At 37.9% G+C, this 6,230-nt stretch overlaps 1 long non-coding RNA gene across 1 annotated transcript; it reads left to right on the top strand.

Moving 5' to 3' along the window:
- Positions 1-2,328: 2,328 nt before the first annotated feature.
- On the top strand, positions 2,329-3,600 carry LOC126764331 (uncharacterized). Its single transcript, XR_007667944.1, has 2 exons — positions 2,329-2,449; positions 2,505-3,600. It is a non-coding gene; the product is annotated as an uncharacterized LOC126764331 (long non-coding RNA).
- Positions 3,601-6,230: the final 2,630 nt, after the last annotated feature.

Raw genomic sequence — 6,230 nt, 5'->3', positions numbered from 1 at the left:
TGAATAACTCACAAGTCCAAACTTTGTGCGTTAAATTTGGGTACATCATACTTTTCCCACAGACTACTTTTTGTGTGGGCAAACCATCCAGTTTGTTGGTATTTGCAAAAGATGAGTTGACGACAAATACATATAGTACACTACATTGCAATGAAAGATTAATCTTTGCTTATTCTAAATTGCAATAATTAGTAGTTTAATTGTGATTTGATATATAAATACTTCATTTTCATTTCCTATAATTTTAGTGTTGGTTGTTTTTAAAAGTATTTCTTAAGGAATATATCCTACAAATGACGTATATTGCAAAATAACGGTTGCTGGTTCAACTAGTACCATATACTTATGTAGCGCCCTATGTCGTGCGATGCGTTCGCAAACCAGTAAACAATTTGTAGAATATTTTAAAAAATGTTACATGAATTTTTAAAGCCATTTCTTCTTGCCTTTTTACTTGAATTCTCAATCAACGAGGACATGCTTCCCTCCTATTCTTACATTAGTGACCCGTTTTTAAAATCAGTTTTGTAATAAAGTTACGCGCACTTTTTAATGAATCTTAACGATGGCTTCGAAACATTGCAGAAAATGATTCTGCACATAATTTTTTGCCACCACTTCCATTGCCAGTAATGTCCGAGGATAACATAGAGGTCTATTTCTCTTCACATCGTGGTGTAAGTGTTCCTTCAGCAAAGCTAATGGGATTGCAAACACCGATCGAGGCTGTACCCGCCTTTTGTAAGTGTAACGACATCCGGCGAAACTTTGTTGAAAACTTTACCGAAAGCCAGAAAAGGCGCCTGCAACTAGCCCTAAAGAAGTTGCCGCCCCAGCGGGTTATACAACATGATGAGACGACCTTTGGGTCCAGCGCTAAGCGAACGCATCCTGCATATTTTTTTGGGTTAACCGTTTGCCATCCTATACACAGGCAGCCATCATCTCAACAAGTATTCCCATCAAAAGGAAAATCAAAATTGCAGACTCAATTACTGAATGTCCGGCCATGAAAGAGGAAAAAGTTTCTGAAGTTAGCGCGGAACCCCAAACTTCGCGAGATTTTTTTCGCCTGAAAACCGAAATCGCTGTTTTGTCTAATCGTGTCAGCCGACTTTTAGATATGGACAGGAGTCGGCGGCGGGTCAAGTCTGTATCGCGTTACAGATCAGTAGATTTCAATGCACAACGTTTGCTGGTATCATGGTAAGTTTGCTAATAAAGCAACAAAATACCGTCAGCCATGATCCTACACACAACCGAAACCAACCAACCAGACACAATAGTTACGCTCTACTAATTCGGTACCAGAGACTGGCAAATACTCTGATACAAAAAGCACTTATCATATTCTGCGTTTATGACACGCCAGACAACATGAAGTTTTTGATCGGATCAACACAGAATGATGTTTCCATACAATTTTATGAAGAGAACACAAACCGGCATATGTGGTCTGCGTATTTAACGAAAATCAATATACCTAGGTAGGGAAACTGTGGTAATTGTAATTGTAATTGTAGTTGACCAACTGCACTCGTTTTCTGCATTAAACTATAATATATCCAATATTATAGGTTCACTTAACATTGCTAATATTTGTTACATACTGACGGATATATGTATTCAGAAAAAGCCTATCGGAACTTTGAAATCATTATATTGGGTACGTAGGTGCTTGGTTTAAGTTTCGTATATGGGAAAGGTTATGTTCCGATTTCAATTCTTTTTGGACGTAAGATGGCACACCTTAGAATCAATATTATCTGAAGGCTTAATTCCCATCACTTTACTGGTGCTTAATAAATATTTTGTATAGTATAGATATAGATTTTGTAGCAGTATAGATTCACATGGAATTTAAAACTTTTATATATGGGAAATAGGCGTAGTTTTTATCCGATTTTATAAATTATTATATAAAGTATGAATTAGTTATACGCACCAAATTTAGTTCAAATTAAGCGCCATGGGACATGTATTTGTATTTGTTCTCAAGTTACCGGTTACTCAGAAGGGCAAACGGACAAATATTTTAGATAAGTAATTAATCATTTGTATATATATAAGTAAATATCTCCATATCTAGCTCGATTATTTTTAGGTGATACGGTGGAAAAAACTTATTATGTTCTGTAGAAATATGTTGCAATAGTATTAAATTAAATAGTATGCAGTGATAACTATGAAATTAATTAGTACTAACGTGTAGACATCCAATACAATATTGCTTTTCTCAAATTTACTAAAGTTTGCAATTAAAACATGTTTCTTCCTTTTAATCTTAAAATAAACATTACCAAAAATTTTTAAGATAGTTTTATTTTTCAGGAAATCCTCATCAGCTATTCTGCAGATATATTTTCGAAATATCGGAAGTTGTGGATCAACCTGAGCGAATTATTGCAATCTTTGGGAAACGCATATGCAAGAACCTATTCTACTTACTGTATCTTTATGTAAGCTAAGCCTAACCTTTGGTATTAATTTCAAATTAATTATAGCTCAAAGTTAGTACGAAAGGGGTAATCAACTCAAGTGCACTCAAATATGGCATGATATGGCCAAAGTTCCGAGGCTATTATATACATATATACTTTTTCGTCGATTCATCAGATGTTGTCATCATCCATGCCTCTGCACCGTATAGCAGGACGGGTATAATGAGTAACTTGCATTCTGTCAAATAAGTACCTGGAAATTTTCATTTTAAATTTTCCCGCTAAGAATATTTAAAAAATTTTTTTCCCAGGTTTGCACAAATGTCAGCCATTATTCTGTCAATTTTTATTGCTATGTGTAATTTAGTTTGTTTACGGCGTCATTAGGAACAAGCCAACATTTTGTGTGCGTTGCTGGTAAAAATATTGAACAAAGAGTTTGTGTGAAATTTTGTGTTTCAAACGAAATTTCTTGTGCCAAACCGTTGGAAATGTTGAAAAAACATTTGGTGATTCAACCATGTTGAAAACCCAAGTTTCCGATTGGTATAAATCATTCAAAGAGGGGCGAGAAGAAGTGAACGATTTGCCACGTTCAGGACGGTTTTCGACTTCTTCAACTGAAGAAAACGTCGATAAAATAAAGGAAATGGTGCTCGAAAACCGTCATTATAGTTTGCGAGATATAGCCCGAATAATGAACATGTCTCATGAGACCGCTCGTCATATTTTGGTTGATGTTTTGGGTAAGCGGAAAGTCGCAGCGTGATTGGTGCCAAAAGATTTTGCACCACGATAACGCACCAGCGCACAAAGCGATCATTGTGAACGAGGTTTTGAACAAAAATTCAACAAATATCATCGAACAACCACCGTACTCTCCAGATATGGCCCGGTGTAACTTTTTCCTGTTTCCAAAACTCAAATTACCACTTCGTGGAACCCGTTTTGAGAGCATTGAAGACATCAAAACTAATTCGCAACGAGAACTGAAGGCCATCCCGGAATATAGCTTTTAAATGGTTTCGATGATTTCATTGTTCGTTGGAAAAAGTGTATTGCTTCGAAAGGGGCCCATTTTGACGGGGATATAATAAATGTAGATGATTGATAAGTTGTATGTGTTTCATATAAAATTTCCGGCACTTATTTAACAGAATGTATAGAGTTTTATTTTTGTTTGTCGAGAGAGGACTTTGTTTCCCAATTGCCTACATAGTCCAAAGTAGCACCTGTTGGCAAGAGATATTCGGCGTTGGATTTTTAGGCTGCCGTTGTTGTCGGTGTTGATGCTGGTTCGAAGTTATAACTGTCAGCAGTGACGTGGGTGCCTAGTCGCGACTGCGACGACTGTTTGATTGATGACAGGAGATATTTCGTCTTACTCTCGTTCACTGCCAGACCCATTTGCTTTGCTTCCTTATCTATTCTGGAGAAAGCAAAACTAACGGCGCGGATGTTGAGGCCAATGATATCAATATCATCGGCATACGCCAGCAGTTGTACACTCTTATTAAAGATTATACCCGCTTGATTAGGTTCTGTAGATCGAATTATTTTCTCCAGCAGCAGATTGAAGAAGTCGCACGATAGGGAGTCTCCTTTTGGTATCGAACGGCTCGCAGAGGTTTTTCCCGATCCTGATGGAGCTTTTGACACTGATAAGGTCCAATCAGTTTGTTGACGGTGAACTTTAATCTTTCACACAATACGCTCGATAGAACCTTGTATGCGATGTTTTGAAGACTCATCCGACGGTAGTTGGCGCAAATTGTGGGGTGTCCCTTTTTGTGGATTGGGCAGAGCACACTTAAATTCCAATCGTTGGGCATGATGCATGCTCCTTATAAGTTGTTCGCCGCCGCGTTTGAATACTTCAACTCTCGGTATCTATCCCATCAAGCACGTGGAGTGTTCAATTGTAACATTGCAAGGTAGACAGACTGTTTTCTCTCCACTTCGAAGTGACAATCCTCTACGTACCAGCTGTTCTTTTGCATTTTCCGAAAATCAATGAGTTCGGTTGCAGCTGTACGTAAGGAGCTTGAAGTGCCGTCCCACAGTTTCCTTATACCGAGTTATTGAAGAGTGCTCTCAGAGAGCAGGAGTGTAAGTCAAGTCAAAAATCAAAAAAATTGTTGACGTTCGTTTTTTGCTGCACAGAGGCGGGTGCGAATCGTGGCTGCAACAAGATAGTGGTCCGAGTCATTGCTAGGATCTCAGAGCGTACGCACTTCTAAAACACTGGAGACGTGTGTCCGTCTATCATGCCATAATTGACCTGGTTGTTGGCTTTTCGATCCGGAGACAACCAGGTAGCTTAGTGAATTTTTCAATGCTGGCTTTCCGGCAAAGTCGAGCGGCCTCATCCCATTTGGGACGTGGAGGCGCAAATCAGCGATATGTTGAAGACCTTCGCTTTGATGCGGCTATACGTTCATCCATTGGGGTGAATGACAGTACTCGGCGACGGAGTCTCTCTCCCACTACGAATCCCGCTCTGAATTTGCCCTCCGTTATATGGCCATTGTAGTAAATGCCACAAAGGTCTACTTGCCCCAGTCCTTGTCCCGTCCATCGCATTTTTTGGATTTTTCGCATTTTGATATCAACCTTCACTCTAACGAGGATATCAACCAATTGGGCAGCGGCACCTTCCCACACCGGACATTCCAGGTGCAAGCCCTCAAATCGTAATCCTTAATTCGTTTGCGATGGTCATCGTCAAAAGGGATTCTCTCATCCGAGACTGTTTAAAACTTTTCGTTCGGGGCTTTTTTAACGAGGCGGGTCCCAAACCCAGTGCACAAACCTATGGAGGGATGTTTTGCCATCTCACTTTAGCTCTCCTTCAAACGGATGTTCTTTGGCTACCCAAAGGTTACTTGGTCTGAGCTCTGAGCCGGAAGTCGTGAGCTGCTTGAGCCGTATGTAAAAGAGTTGTTTCTCGCCGCTACCAAGTGAATAGCGATCAGATAACTTTCCTTACTTGCGTGAACTGCATCTACAAATGACTCCATGTGTCCCTTTAATGTAAACAATCCAACAAATTTTCTTGACCTAACCTCAATTACAGAAAATCTCTACATTAATGAAAACATTGACTCCCTGTATATTCCCTCTCGTCAACAATAAAATAGCCGCAGGCATTTTAATAAAAACAAAAATTCTGTCTAATATATGTGAATACCATAAGATGCGATGAAAGCTGTGATATATACTCCAACACAAAAAAATCATTCAGAAAAAGGAGTATCAACTAGCTTAAGGGTTCAAAACGTAATCAATGTTATTTAAATAAAAAAAAAATAATAGTAACGGAAATGTAAACACTCTTTTGAATATGTTATCATTTGACTTATACCAGCTCCCTAAAGGTCTAAAAACCGTCTTCGAAACTATTCAAATCAAACCTTATGTTATATTATTAAAGATATAATTACTTATGTGAATAACAGCTTTTCACCTGACTACTTCACAAAAGAAAACCCAACAGAATCACTGGACATAAAAACAGAAGAAATTTAAACTAAAAATTAAACAACAACAAAATTCGAAAGAAACAAAAATGGTATAGGATAAATTGATAACAACTACACAATACAAATCAATTAAACACCTCAAATTATATCAACGAAAATATATTATATCAATACAACTCATCATCGCAGCAATTAAAATAAAAAAAATTCATCAATTCATACATTTAATGTAATTAATTTTCATGAAGAAACCGAAAACAATTGTAATACCGGAAAAAAATTTAAATACAATTTTACTGCCAGCACT

This window comes from Bactrocera neohumeralis, unplaced genomic scaffold (genome assembly GCF_024586455.1).
Source record: "Bactrocera neohumeralis isolate Rockhampton unplaced genomic scaffold, APGP_CSIRO_Bneo_wtdbg2-racon-allhic-juicebox.fasta_v2 cluster09, whole genome shotgun sequence".
NCBI lineage: Eukaryota > Metazoa > Arthropoda > Insecta > Diptera > Tephritidae > Bactrocera > Bactrocera neohumeralis.
This window is presented reverse-complemented; position numbering and strand designations above follow the sequence as displayed.